This window comes from Acartia tonsa, chromosome 3 (genome assembly GCF_053477335.1).
Source record: "Acartia tonsa isolate MP-2025a chromosome 3, ASM5347733v1, whole genome shotgun sequence".
Taxonomy (NCBI): domain Eukaryota; kingdom Metazoa; phylum Arthropoda; class Copepoda; order Calanoida; family Acartiidae; genus Acartia; species Acartia tonsa.
The window spans coordinates 6,057,697-6,073,235 of NC_137262.1; the positions used below are offsets into that span (position 1 = coordinate 6,057,697).

Here is a 15,539-nt window from a genome sequence, read left to right on the forward strand (position 1 = left end):
GCAAGGATAAAGTTATTGACAATCCTCAAGAATTTTTGCTATAAAGTTTTTCTCTTCTGCTTCGTCTTTTATCTAAATTAAAGAAAAATTTTTTCAACATATTTAAATTTGGTTGTCAGTTGAGAAAGTAGCTAGATGTGTTACTGATTCAAAACTCTTAAAAGTAAAGAGGCTGTATCATTTATATAATAAAAATACCTGTTGCTTGGCTGTATTGATAAGCTGTTGTAATGTGGAAACCTACATAGATGAATTTTTGGTTTGAATCATATCAAAGATATGGTAGAAACTTTTAAGATATTATGAAAGTATGAAGCTCTTTAAAGTTCCTGTAAAAAACGGAGATAAATTTATAAAACTTTTGGCCAAAGTATCCCAAATGACGTCATATTAGAACAGTCCATTATTCTTATATGACGTCATTCGGGATTTTTCGGCCAAAAGTTTGTTGATTTATCCCCTTTTTTATAGGCACCATAAAAACTTCTTAAAGTATTTCTTTTTAGGTAATCCATCTAAGAGGTAATTTATCAATGTTTGAATTTTATAGAGCGAAGTATACTTCAAGGATGACAATAAAGCAAAGCTCAAATACAGTGTGTTTTTTTTTATGAGAACTTTTTTGAAAGCAATTTTACCCCACTTATAGTTATCAGAATTTAATGATTAATGACTTATTTTCTTCGTTTTTTAAGGCAATTAATAGACACCAAAAAAATATTTCAGTTTTTATTTAAAAAGTACAGTAAAATCTAAATTTCAAAACTTAGGTGTCAACATATAAAAATGGTCTTAGCGCATTTTTTTTTTTAAAATGGATTTTCTGTAGTAGACTTTGGGGGGCCAGTACTCCCTCCCTGGTTGAGATATGACCTTCAAACTTTGATATGTTCTAGTACATGTCCCTAATAGTATCTGTATACATTTTTAGCTCTATATCTCAACTTTGAAGTATTTAGCAGCCATTCTTGCAAAAGGTTGATTATTTGAGCATAAGAAAAATGCGCTAAAACCATTTTTAGATGTTGACACCTAAGTTTTGAATTTTAGATTTTACTGTACTCTTTAAATAAAAACTGAAATATTTTTGTTGTTGTTCTGTTAATTGCCTTAAAAAATGAAGAAAATAAGCCATTAATCATTAAATTCTGATAACTATAAGTGGGGTAAAATTGCTTTCAAAAAAGTTCTCATAAAAAAAACACACTGTATATAAAACATTTTTCCATAATATTACTGAAAAATGAGACATTTATCTTGAATGGTAAATTAGAAGAAAAAATCTCCCCTTTATGTAAACTGCAAGGGAAATACGGATTCACCAAGTGAGTCACAGCAAATTTTATAATTTTTTTAATAATACGGACAGACAAACTTGAGAAGGAATTCTTTTATTTACATTAGAGTAATCAAAGGTTAATCAAACTGACCATGAAAATGTTGCCCTTAGATTATTTGATAACAACCAACAGCTTTGTTTGGAAAGCTAGATTAAGGACATGTATTCTGTTAATCAATTATAAATACTAGCGGCTACGCCCCTAGCCTCTAGTGGTTGTGCCCAAGAGGTAAATAAAATAAGTATTTGGTGCTGCAACCACTACTAATTTCAAACAGATTTTTTTAAATTGGTGCGGATGTTTTTTGTTTTTTTTGGGTTGGGGGTGTTTTACCCCCCAAGAAAATAGCCTAAAACCACCACAGGACCAGTAGAATCCAATCGGTTCAGTGGTTATCGAGATCTTAAGGGCGGACGGACAGATAGACGGACATACGTCATTCTACTTTCTTTTTATTCTTATTTCTTCATATTTTTATTATTACTCTCTTACTTTATACTAGTGGTTTCGCCCCTAGCCTCGCAATTTTAAGCTTCAGCCGGGGAGACATCATTCTACTTTTTATTTGGTATAACAATTTTTTTTTAAATTATACCTTCCCCATGTCAATAATAGCTTGATTTTATTTATTTAATGGGATCTACTGCAGTTCATGGTAAAATATTGCTGGTAACGCAATTTTCCAAAAATCTATGAATTTTAAAGGCTGCTAGCTGTCAAACGGCTGAACGTACAGATCATACCCGCACACCATTTTAAGTGGAATAAGAAGGCCTACAACTAATCTGGAATAGCCAAGATCCAATGATGTACAGGGAAAGCTTCACTGAAGAAAAAACGCGTAAAATAGGTCTTTTTCGCGCATTTCCCTGCACTGCGAGATAATTATGCATTATTGATTTATGGCTATTCCAGATTATTTGTAGGCCTTCTTATGCAACTTAAAACATTGTGCAGGCATGATCTGTACGTTCAGCCGTTTGGCAGCTAGCAGCCTTTAAAATTAATAATTTTTAGGAAAATTGCGTTACCAGCAATATTTTACCGTGAACTGCAGTAGATCCATTTAATGTTTAGTAACCAATTATTGGCTTTTTCGTATTTTTTCTTTTTTCTTTTTATAATCACAAGATATTTATAATTTGATTTACTGGGGATGCTGAACTTGCATTGATTGGTCTGTCTGAACACTTATATTCAATATATTAATCATTATTAATTGGGACACGTGTCTTTGCGCATTTGGAAGAGAGAAATATTCAGTATATATTGATTACCTGTTGTGAGAAACAATATCTGAAGAATATCAAGAAACACAATACATCACTGAAATTATACATATAGTTTATTCATTTTACATGTACTTTATACATTTTAATCGTTTTATTAAAAAAAAATCATTCTTTACATCTCCTAACTTTTCTTTGAATAAAAACATTAAATCTGCTGTTAAATATATTTTTAAAATCGAAGCTTTTCTATAATTAGGTTCGGTCCGTCCGTACGTCCGTAACGGATAGCTTTTTTCGTTAATTTATGCATGTTAGAATTGTCCTATCGATTTCAAATTTTGCATGGTGATTCCTTTAGTATTAAGGTACGATTTAGAAAGCGTAGCAACTCTATAATCATTACCAAAATGTCCGTACGTCCATTTTAAACATGTTGATTTTTTTCTTTTTCAACAACAAATTTTTATGTGATAAAATCATCCGATTGATCTGATTTTTGGTATATTGATTCCTGGGACAACAAAGTATAATGTAATAAGCGAAGCAACTCTATAATCAAGTCCTAAAAATGTAAGTATGTCCATAAACATTATCCTGTATCAAGCAGTTTTTCAACAAATTTACTTACAATTTTGCTTTGACTCTTATACATTTATATTCTGATTATTCAGTTCTGACACTATAAAAGTGTTAATGTCCGTTTGTCCTACCCTTTCAGTGCTTCGCTTTTATGGATGTTGTCATCCTTGTTTTAAATATTGACATTACCTAAGTCTTGAGAGCATTTCTGTCTGATAACTTTGATACTTAAAATATTTCTAATAAAAAGTAAAACCAAACTCATTTATGTTTATAAACATTTACTCAAAAATCTGAAATGTTTAGAAATATTTATCTTATAGTAGATTATTTTCAGAATCACATCTCCATTGCAAATATGATATTTATTTAATGTAGGAGTATTAGATAATAGCAACACAGACAATTAGATTTTTAAATACACGTCCCTTTCCTTGCCTAAAATAGATTAAAACCATCTCAAGATCTATATGAAGCTTCCCTAAAATGGAGAACTCAATCAGTTCATTAGTTATCGAAATCTTAAACTACAGACAAAAAAACTTAACTACTATATTTTATAGACTAGCGACTGCGTCCCTAGTATCTAAGGATATTAGAAGGGGCATGAAAGTGCAGAAAAATAATTTAAAACCTTACAACGACTTTAAACAAAATTAAACAGCCTAAAACCACCCTGGGACCTATAAGAAGCTTCACTCTAAAGGAGAACCATATCGGTTCAGCGGTTAGCAAGATCCTTCGCTACAGACAAAAAAAGCTAACTACTTTATATAATAGGATAACAGTTAGTTAAAATTAATTACATATGAATCACTTTTCAGTTAAAGAATTGTTGAATAACTGACCGATTTAAGCACCTATATACAATTTAATTTAGGTTTACAACCTTTGCATGCTAATCAAAGGAAGTTTGCTTTTTAAAACACACACTCAAACACAATGCGGCCCTTGTTTTATCTTGCAAGTATATTTGTCAATAATTTATACCTAGGTATCTAAAGGGATATGACAATGGACGATAAATTGATGTAAATTCCCCTTCTGTAATTAAAATTGTGTTGAGTGTTAAGAAGTTTGTCTCAGCCAATTGTCTAACATATGAGAATTCGAGTACCAGTATAATTTACATTTCAAAGATTACCCTTTCTGTATATACCTAATTAAACGTTATAGAAATTTAAATGACAAATAAATAATAAAGACTCTTCGTTCAGGCATAAACAGCCCGACAAATATATAGTAAAATTCGTCAGTCAATGTTTTACTTAATGGTACATGCATAGATACCTTAAATAAACAATTAAATATTGCAGCCAAATTAGAGGATATTGTTGTTAAGTTGCCACGACGGACGGGACAATAGTTATAGAGAAGATGTGCTACCAAAATTCAACCCCAGATGACCAAACGAAGGCGCACAGTGAATTAAAAAGAACTCACACAACGAAAGTGTATTAGATGAACTACTTCTAAGTTGATAACAATGTATCAACAGCATATGTTTATTCAATCTAACTGTAATAAAAACTGTAGTCTTATTTGTAGTAGCCATTGAAATACATGAAAATGATTATTCAATTATTGAAAATTTAAGTTAGATTCAAAACAAGAATGTTAAATTTAAAGTTTTTCCCTTAAACCTCACTAAAAACCTGTGGATCTAAAGGGTTAAGGATAATTTTAGACTTTTAAAAAATATTGTCGATATTATGTGTTTGATTTTTTTGTAGTGACACCATATGTGGCAACTACATATGTATGTAAAGAATTGTTTGAGTAATCGCAAAAGATATTTTCAGGGACACTGAGTTTTTTTCTTATAAATAAATGATAGACCAAGAAGTAACTCCAAAATGATTATAAAAAAAGTGAAAATTTAAAGTACTCAAAGAAAATTAAAAACTAAGATTATCAAGCGTCTTCAACACTGAAAATGTACAGCAAATTTTTTAACTATTAATAAGTCCAAAACCAATTTTAAACTGATGAAATATTTTTTACATTGGGTTTGTTTACATTCTAATTTATTGATGCATTTTCAATATTTAAGTTGCTTAATAATCCTAGTTTCCTAGTGCTAAAAGTTTTATTTTACCTCTTAGACGTCTATGCACCCTAGGTCAACTTTCTTACAAAGCTTTGTTACTATTGGACAAAATCGTCCTAGTTTTTGGAGTATATATATCTGTTTATGTGATAACAACAATGAAACAAATACCAACGGGAAAATTAAATTGCATTTTTACGACCTGCTGTTGATTGTATATGTCGCGATTCAAAATTAACAAGGTTTTTTGTTAGGCATAGCTACTCCTATTAAAACATATATAATATTTGTTTGTTTTTCTGTCTATAGGTTATTTAGGCTCTAAGCACAAGTGATCGATAGAAGTTCATGAAAATAATGTGGATTTTAATGCTTAATAGATAAACTAGTGACTACGCCCCTAGCACTGAATAAAAAGAAATGCTAGAAAATTGCTCAAAACCATTCCAAGATTTAAATCTAAAAAAAAACAGCCTAAAGCCATCAAAGACCCTATATGAAGCCTCCCTAAAATAGAGATAGAACCCAATTAGTTCAGTAACTATTGAAATCTTAAGCTGTATAAATGCCTTTAAAAGATTATAAGAAATTCACTGCTACTTAAAAAGTCAATATCTCGAGCTATATCTTTATCAAAAAGGAAATTTGTTAAATAAAATTTTTATATTTTTGTAAAGATGCATTATTATATTTAAAATGAAAAAAAATAGTTATGTCTGTATAATTGTGAGACTTAAACTAGCTTTTTTAGCCCAGAGGTGCCGAAGGCACCGGCTAAAAAAAACTGGTTTTAATCTTATGATTGTACATTTTTATATTCGTAGAAAGCTGGATATAATACGATGCTAGACATAGTTTTTTCGTATGGATGAGAACCGGTTCCTATCCACCGGATTCGAATGAATACGAGAAAAAACATTTTTGCATCCTGTTGCTTTCTATTCCGCTGGTATAAGCAAAAGTTTGCATATCATTCCTCAACACAAGTGTTGGTAATTCTATCATTCTCATTACTCGTCTTAATTCATAAACTCGCAGTATTCATTCTCAGGGATAAGGGAAAAAGGAGTCAAGTGCAAAAATATAAGTTACAACATTATTACAACAGGAACAACATTTCCCATAAATAGTCTAAAATAGCCAAAACATAATGATGCCCACAGCTAAAGAAAATGCGCCAAAAATAAGGAAAACCCCTGTGCAATATTGGGTCTACGTTCTTTTAGATTATCTTTGCCTTTTTGTGCAGGTTATGATTATGCTGTGCGTCCAGTCATTTGGTCGTTAGCAGCCAGTAGAGGTAACGATAAATGAAACACTTCGTGTTTCCAAAACCTTGAAGGAATATCGATGTTAAGATGTCGAAGAATGAATCGCTTCATGCCAGTTGAGCGATTATTACAATTAATTAAATCATTTGTATTTGTAATTGAGTAATAGTATATCATTTTCCTTTTAATAATGGCAAGCCAAAGCACTATTTGTGGATATTACTTCATAAGAGGGAGAAAGTTCTCTAAAGTTTTAAAAAATTGTCTAAAAAATAATTTATACCTCTTACTCCGTAAATAAAATGACAAACATAAAGCAAGATGAAATGAGAGAAAATGAAGAATTACTTTTTAAACTTTTTTACATTCATCATTATAATTTCATAAAGAAATTAATTACAATGATTTTTGAGATAAATTATGATCATTATTTAGCTTGGGTTTTGATGTACTTTTATTTTTATGGAAAAGGAGGTTTCAGGTGGCGACGCTTCTCTTCAAATTTTACATGCTGGTCTGTTGGTATGTCTGTCTATAACCATTGGTGTTACTGCATTTTCATCAATAGGGAAGGAGGGGACATTAGCCTGTAAATTACACTGGTACCCAAAGTTTAATAACCACTTTATTTTATTTGTTGGCTTAAAACCTTTGGGTATTCTAATTGGTTGGTCCAAATATAATTTTAATCTATAGAAGGAGTAATTTTGTTTAGCATTATTAAAATGTTTCATTTAAGATACTTGAATTTCATCAATATTCGTTGTTTTTTGTTGGTTAACAGATATTAAATGAATTGTATTATATATGATGGCAAAATATAAATACTGGATTCCTTGTTTTTTTTCTACAAAAATGATTAAGATCAAATATTAAAATCAGCAATAGAAAGGATAGAATACAGAATTTTTTTTGTAGACTCTAAAATATTGGCCTAGTATAGCTTAATTTCGAACACAGTAATAGTGTCTGACTGATTATGACGTAACAAAAATAAATTAGCCAATGAGAGGCCGTTATTGACCAATGGTAAAATTTATAGTGGCCTCTCATTGGCTAATTTTTTTTGTTACGTCATAATCAGTCAGACACTATTACTGTGTTCTCAATTTCCTTATTTTTTATCAATGCCCTTTATGAACAGGCGGACTGACTAGCAAGTTATAAAGAACATTCTTATTGGTCAGGGGATTCATTAAAATAAGTCTGAAGTCTATCTTAATAGCAGAAAAAAAGAGAAATATAATTTTCAGTGCAGTATGGCTTGGAAACCGATTAATATCCGACCGCTAGTTTATAAACATACTAAAAACTCATTTATAGCACAGTATTACTTTTCACGGAGATCAAGATAAAGATCATAAAATGAATACCAGTTTGAATTTTAAAAAAACTGGTTCTAATCTTATAACTTTTTATTTTACTATCCGGGAAAGCTGTCTGTAATACAATTCAATAAACAACTATTCCAGTATTATAATTTCTTTTGGTTTGATAAATATCTTGGAACATGATTTAACATAAAAAATGAAATAAAGTTGAAACCGCAAGCAAATAATTTAATTAAACCCTTTAAGTCAATTGTTTTACTTCGTTTCTTTAAAGTACACAAAAAAATATTTTAATTGGTTAAATTTATTAGATGATCTTTATTCTTAACTCCTAAGTATTTTTAATTAACAAAATATATTTTGTCAAAATTGATTTACATTCTCTTTTTTTCTTCTTCCCAATTATTCAACTGTTTGTAAGAAACACCAAATTTTACGGCCCTTTTAATTTACTGGGGTGTAAATCAAATCCATTCATACAATTTACAAGTAGACCAATATACAAAAATGTTATTATCAGGCATAAGGGATGGGAAACCTGACCGAAAATTAGGTCTCAGCCTCCTTTTAAAAGTGATGGGGCAACTTTTCTTTTTTGCCTATAAAATCAACTCATTTCCCCCAGTTCCTCATTGGCTGTAGGCCAATATCCAATAGCCTGAAACTTGCTTTTAGCATTAACCAATTAATTAATAACAAACGCGTCCCCCAGTTCATTATTGGCTAAATTAATTCAACATAAATTTCTGCTATTAGAAAGACAACAATGGAAACTTTCTGCTATTAGAATGACAACAATATATATGACGTGCAATCACATCAACTTATTATTAAATTTACACATTAATAAATGTCCATATAGCAAAACATAAATTGAGAGATCGTTTTTTGAAGACTGAGTAGGATTCAACATTTTATACTTTAGAACAATGTGAAAAACTCATGTCTTTAGACAATTTAAAAGTTACATTTCATGTGGAATTGATAACCCATCTAAATGATCACAAATACAAAACTACTTCAATATGTAAATAAAAGTGTACTGTGTTTTGTTAAAAAAAAAATTTCATTAATTTTGGTAAAAATTATTGCACACTTAATTGAACTTTTCTGTTAATATTTAACGTAAAATAATTTTTTTTTTAAATTCTTAATTTATATGTTTGCTATGGAACAATTAGTTGATAGAATGTTACCCATGTACTTATTCAATTCTACTTAATTTATTTATTAAAGCTGGGGAGCTAAAGCGGTGTTTATTTCTATATACAAATTTTGGGGTGAAGTAGATCCCCCCTTAAAATGTTTGAAAATAAATCAGATTTAACCATCTCAAAAAAAACTTTTTTTTAAATGGAGGGGGGGGGGTTGGCGAAGTAATAACGGGATTCTACTTAAAGCCACTAACATATTGGTTCTTTGAAAAGTTTTTATTATATTTTATGATAGGTGAAATCAACTACCTGAATTCTATTCTATACTTTTTTTCTTTGCATTCATATAATAGCTATTTCATCATTGTTCATAGTTTTCAAATCTAACTACTGCGTCATCCCGAAACTAGTTTTTTAGGCCTAGTTGGAAAATAGGCCTGGAATAATATTTTCTTACGTTTCCCATCCCTTATCCCTGGTTATTATTATTACAAGAAATTTATCAAGTTGTAAAGAGAAAAAACTATTAGTACATAGTATCTGCTTTTTGTCTAATTCCTTTGTTTATGTCATTGTAGGAAGCTTAGTATGAGTCCAAAAAAAAATAAACATATCTTTATAATAGATTGGGACATAGTTAGTAGTTACCTGTGATAAAAATTAATGCAGATTTTAGTTAAAATATAATTGTTAAATAAAAAATACTAAACATAATTATTAAAAGCGAAGCTTTTCTATAATTAGGGTCGGTCCGTCCGTCCGTACGTCCGTCACAGAGAGATAGCTCGTTTCGTTAATTTGGGCATGTTAGAATTGTCCTATTGATTTCAAACTTTGCATGATGATTATTCCTATAGTAGCTAGGTACGATTTAAAAAGCGTAGCAACTCTATAAGCATTACCAGAATGTCCGTACGTCCATTTTAAATATGTTGATTTTTTTACTTTTTAACAACAAATTTTTATGTGATCTAATCATCCGATTGATCTGATTTTTGGTATATGGATTCCTGGGACAACAAAGTATAATGTAATAAGCGAAGCAGCTCTATAATCAAGTCCTAAAAATGTAAGTATGTCCATAAAAATTTACTGTATCAAGCAATTTTTCAACAAATTTACTTACAATTTTGCTTCGACTCTTATACATTTATATTCTGATTATTCAGTCCTGACACTATACAAGTGTTAATGTCCGTTTGTCCTACCGTTTCAGTGCTTCGCTTTTATGGATGTTGTCATCCTTGTTACCTAAACATTTGTGTGCTATGTTTTACAAAAGTTATCTCTAAAGTATCCGTCCCTCTCCTTTACTACCAGGGATCTTAAGGGATAAGACAACTGACGATAAATTGATATAAAATTACATCCCCAATAATGATTTATAGAATTAACCCTTATATGGATTTAAATTATTCATTGAAAAATTTAAACACTAATGCACTTATAGAACTAAGTACCCATAAATTTTGAACTAAAGGGTCTATAAAACTTTGGGTACCAGTATAATTCACAGTCCAATGTCCCCTCCCTCCTCCCTGCATGTCGGCTACATATATATTTTATGTATTTCAGTGATGTTTTGTAATTAAGAAACTGTGAATTTTGCCCCGGGATAAAAACACATTCACGGATTAAAACAACAAGGACAATCATAGTCATGAATTAATAAGGTGTGTGCTTCTGTGTTTCAATTGAAGTTATGGATCAAGTGAAGTTTACGTTAAAATGCTTCTAGGAACGATTATCTCTAGAAAAAATCTGTGAACTTTGAAGGGAGCTAATTGCTGCAGAACAGCTAAATGTATATAAACTCTAACCTACAAAAGAAGGCTTACAAATAATCTGGAATAGTCATTAGCGCAGCGCACAAAAATTCGTTTGATATTTTCAATCAAGTTTCTACTGTGTATTGGATTTTGGCTATTCCAGATTATTTATGGCCCTTCATATGCAGCTTATAACAATGTGCAATTATAATTTGTAGGTTTAGCTTTTTGGCAGCTAGCAGTCTTTTAAAGTTTATGTATGTATATTGGAGAAATTCGATCCCAGAAACAATTTACCGCACCAGATCCGAAGTCATTAGAATTTCAAAACTGATTTTTATTTTTCAGTGAAGCTACTCACTAATCAACTAATTATAAATATAAAGATATTATTTCTCTGAAATGTTTAATGTTTTCATTCTTGTTAACAGCATGGCCTCTATAAATATTGACTATTTTTATGTAAACAAGGATGACAACATCCATAAAAGCGAAGCTCTGAAACGGTAGGACAAACGGACATTAACGCTTGTTTAATGTCAGAACTGAATAATCAGAATGCGAATGTATAAGAGTCAAAGCAAAATTGTAAGTAAATTTGTTGAAAAACTGCTTGATACAGGATAATGATTATGGACATACTTACATTTTTAGGACTTGATTATAGAGTTGCTTCGCTTATAATATTGTACTTTGTTGTCCCAGGAATCAGTATACCAAAAATCAGACCAATCGGATAATTAGGTCACATACAAGTTTGTTGTTAAAAATGTAAAAAATCAACATGTTTAAAATGGACGAACGGACATTCTGGTAATGATTATAGAGTTGCTTCGCTTTCTAACTCGTACCAAACTATTATAGGAATCGCCATGCAAAATTTGAAATCGATAGGACAATTCTAACATGCCTAAATTAACGAAAAAAGCTATTTAAAAAAGTAAAAAAATCAACATATTTAAAATGGACGTACGGACATTTTGGTAGTGATTATAGAGTTGCTACGCTTTCTAAATCGTACCTAACTACTAAAGGAATCACCATGCAAAATTTTAAATCGATAGGACAATTCTAACATGTTTAAATTAACGAAAAAATCTATCCGTGACGGACGGACGGACGGACGTACGGACGGACGTACGGACGGACCGACCCTAATTATAGAAAAGCTTCGCTTTTAAAAATATTTACAAACCTTAAAACTACAATAAGTAAAAATTTTAGATTTTTAATATAATAACAACTTCCACCAAAATACTCATAATAAGCATAAATTTATACGTTTAAACAAAATTATATAGAAATTTGTTGCAATATTGCTCAATTACAGAATACTGTTTACGGACATTATTACATTTTAGGATTTGACTATATTATGTTGTCTAAGGAATTGTTGTTCTAAAAAATTATTAAAATAGACGTTTGGACTTTCTTGTAACAATTATAGAGTTGCTTTAACTATAAACAGGAATCACAATGCAAAAATGAAAAATGTCTAACAAAATGTCTAACAAAAAGAGCTTTAGATACAAATGTACGGACCGACCTTAATAATAATTCAACATGATATTTAATTAACATCACTACTTGTTATAGATCTACTAATACAAATATTCATAAAAAGTATGTCAATATCAATGACAGGGAAAAGTATTTGTAGGACTAATTATGAAGATACTTTTACAAAACTTTTGTTCTATGTCTTAGATTAGTTGTTATTATTTTTGAAAGCCAATCTTTTCTATGCGTTGGTCTGTACATCCATAACAGATAGCTATTAGCGTTAACCTAAGTAAGTTAGAATTGTCCATTTCAAACTTGATGATTACTCTAAAAATGCTGCTGAACCTATATGGTTCTCCTTTACAGTAAAGAATCTTATAGGCTTAAAGAAGGTTCTAATTTGGAGAGGGTACCTTCGCCCATTTATGGGAAATCGCCTCAAAAAAAAAAAAGAATAGAAACCCACAACCCCCAAAAAGTACACTACACCACCGCCTTGATGCTTTATGGGAGTAGCCGCTAGTAAAACTAGGTTTAAACTAGATGAATATAATTTCTCGTATTCATTCGAATCCGGTGGAAAAGAACCGGTTCTCATCCATACGAAAAAACTATGTCTAGCATCGTATTATATCCAGCTTTCTACGAATATAAAAATGTACAATCATAAGATTAAAACCATTTTTTTAGCTCGTGCCTTCGGCACCCTGGGGCTAAAAAAACTTGTTTTAATCTTATAATTGTACTCTATATCCGCGGAAAGCTATGAGAAATAACTATTTTAGATTACCAATACGTGTTAAGAACCCGCATATAAATAAAATTTATAATACACCTTTCTCTTTCTAAAGTATACATTTTCAAATTTCTTTCTTTTTGTTAATATCTAACTGTTAAGGCATTTCCAAAAATAAAAGATGAATAATTACAATGTTGATGTCTAAAAGCAAAGCTTTCTACAATAAGGTGCATCCGTCAGTTTGCCATTGAAAGCTATTATGATGTGCGATCATTGATCAATAATATGTAGTTAAGCTAGAACCGTAATATCGATTTAATACCTGGCAAAAGATTTTCTATAATAGCAAGGTATAACTTAGATAGCGTAGCAACACTATAATCATTTTCCAGAAAAAGTTGAATTTAATGGAGAAAATTGTCCTGATTTTTTTGACAGTGGTCTCAAGGTCTCAATATAAATATATTGACTGTTTTCAACTGCCAGATTTAATTGTTTTTATGGATGTTGTCATCCTTGTTTTCAGACAATTGTCTTTTTATAGCTACAAAATAAATTAAAATGAACAAATCATTTATTATATAAAAAATATCACCAAACCTTTACTTAACACTGAGAACAAGAACAATGAGGCCCATAATGAGTAATGTAAAAAAACCTAACAACATTACCTATTAAGTAAGCAAATTCAAATGTTATGGATTGAAATCTCGCTAACCGCCGGACCGAAAACTTTCTCCTTTTCAGTGAAGCTTCTTATGGGTCCAAGGTTGGTTTTGTAGGAGGATTCCTCCACTCTCCCAAGAAATATAACCCCTGAAAAATAAATGGCTTTTCAAATAATTTCTTTTTAAAATTAAGATTCATGGAGTAACCTTAATAAAAGAGTAGCTGCGCTACCAATTATTATGAATTAATAGTTATTTATCGCATCATATTATAGACAGTTTTCCGCTTATATTAAAATAAAATGATAATCGTGGAAAATTTCTGTAATACGATGCTAAACTTGATTTTACAGTATGGCTGAGAACCAGTTCTAATCCAGCAGATATTAATCGGATTCCAAGCCATACTCGAAAAAAAGATTAAGTGTTTTGTAATTAAAAAGAAAATTTCATGAAATCTTCATTTATTCTTAGATTAAGTTCAGGGCGACAATTATGTCAACTTTACATGCAATAATTAATATTTCCAGAAGCGCAGCTTATCTATAACATGTTGGTATGTCCGTTTGATTAGGGGCCAACCACGTGATTTGATTGTAAGAGTATGTATTGAATTATTTGAAAAAAAAACATAAATTGAAAATGACATATTAAGATGGGATCTTAAGGGATAAGACAATGAACGATAAATTGATGAACATCCCCATCCATGATGATAAACATATAAATATTTCCCTGTACATTAAAAATATTGATTGAGTAGTATACTGTTGGTTTGATACAAATTTAGGTACCCAAAGTATTTGTAAAAAATTGGGTACCAGTATTATCTACAATCCTATGGCCCCACCCTTCCTAAATATTTAGTGATTTATTAACAACTAACGGCTCCAAGAGGTAATTAAAAAAAATTAAGTATCTCTGGTACTGCAACCACCACATTAAAACAAGGATGACAACATCCATAAAAGCGAAGCACTGAAACAGTAGGACAAACGGACATTAACACTTATATAGAGTCGAAGCAAAGTTGTAAGTAAATTTTTTGAAAAACTGCTTTATACAGGATTATGTTTATGGACATACTTACATTTTTAGGACTTGATTATAGAGTTGCTTCGCTAATAACATTATACTTTGTTGTCCCAGGAATCAATATACCAAAAAATCAGATCAATCGGATGATTAGATCACATAAAAATTTGTTGTTAAAAAAGTAAAAAAATCTACATGTTTAAAATAGACGTACGGACATTTTGGTAATGATTATAGAGTTGCTACGCTTTCTAAATTGTACCTAATTACTAAAGGAATCACCATGTAAAATTTGAAATCGATAGGACAATTATAACATGCCTAAATTAACGAAAAAAGCTATCCGTTACGGACGTACGGACGTTCGGACGTACAAAAGGATCGACCCTAATTATAGAAAAGCTTCGCTTTTAAAAACATTCTATACTGCAATTATATTTTATAGTCAACAAAGGTCAAGATTCAACTAAATTGAAACAATTATGTGTTATGCAATTTTATTGACATGACAATGACATTATGTTCTTTAGTAAAATATGCATAACTCTTCTAGGAATTTTTACATTGGTTGTGAATTATTAACTCTTATACTTTTTTTGTTGTGTTTGTCACTTAAACTTATTTAAATTATATAGCTATTGGAAGTTTTATGGATGTTGTTATCCTTGCTTGTTTTTTAAACCTGTCAATATTTTTTTTTAAATAGTCTTTTGATAAAATATATTGACTTTTATATGCTTTTAAGAAAATCTGTCAACCAAATGAAATGGAAAATCATTGGATTATCTAAATAGTGTCTGAAAAATTTGCCCATCAACAAATTATATCTGGAAAGAATACAATAACAATACAGTTGCATAAAAACGAA

General features: G+C 30.3%; 1 long non-coding RNA gene across 1 annotated transcript; it reads right to left on the bottom strand.

Annotated features, from left to right (window-relative positions):
- Nucleotides 1–21: 21 nt before the first annotated feature.
- LOC145315064 (uncharacterized) lies at nt 22–3,433 on the bottom strand. The gene is made up of 4 exons (XR_013877942.1): nt 3,341–3,433; nt 2,618–2,666; nt 199–240; nt 22–72 (listed from the first exon to the last, which is right to left on the bottom strand). It is a non-coding gene; the product is annotated as an uncharacterized LOC145315064 (long non-coding RNA).
- Between the last annotated feature and the right edge of the window lie 12,106 nt (nt 3,434–15,539).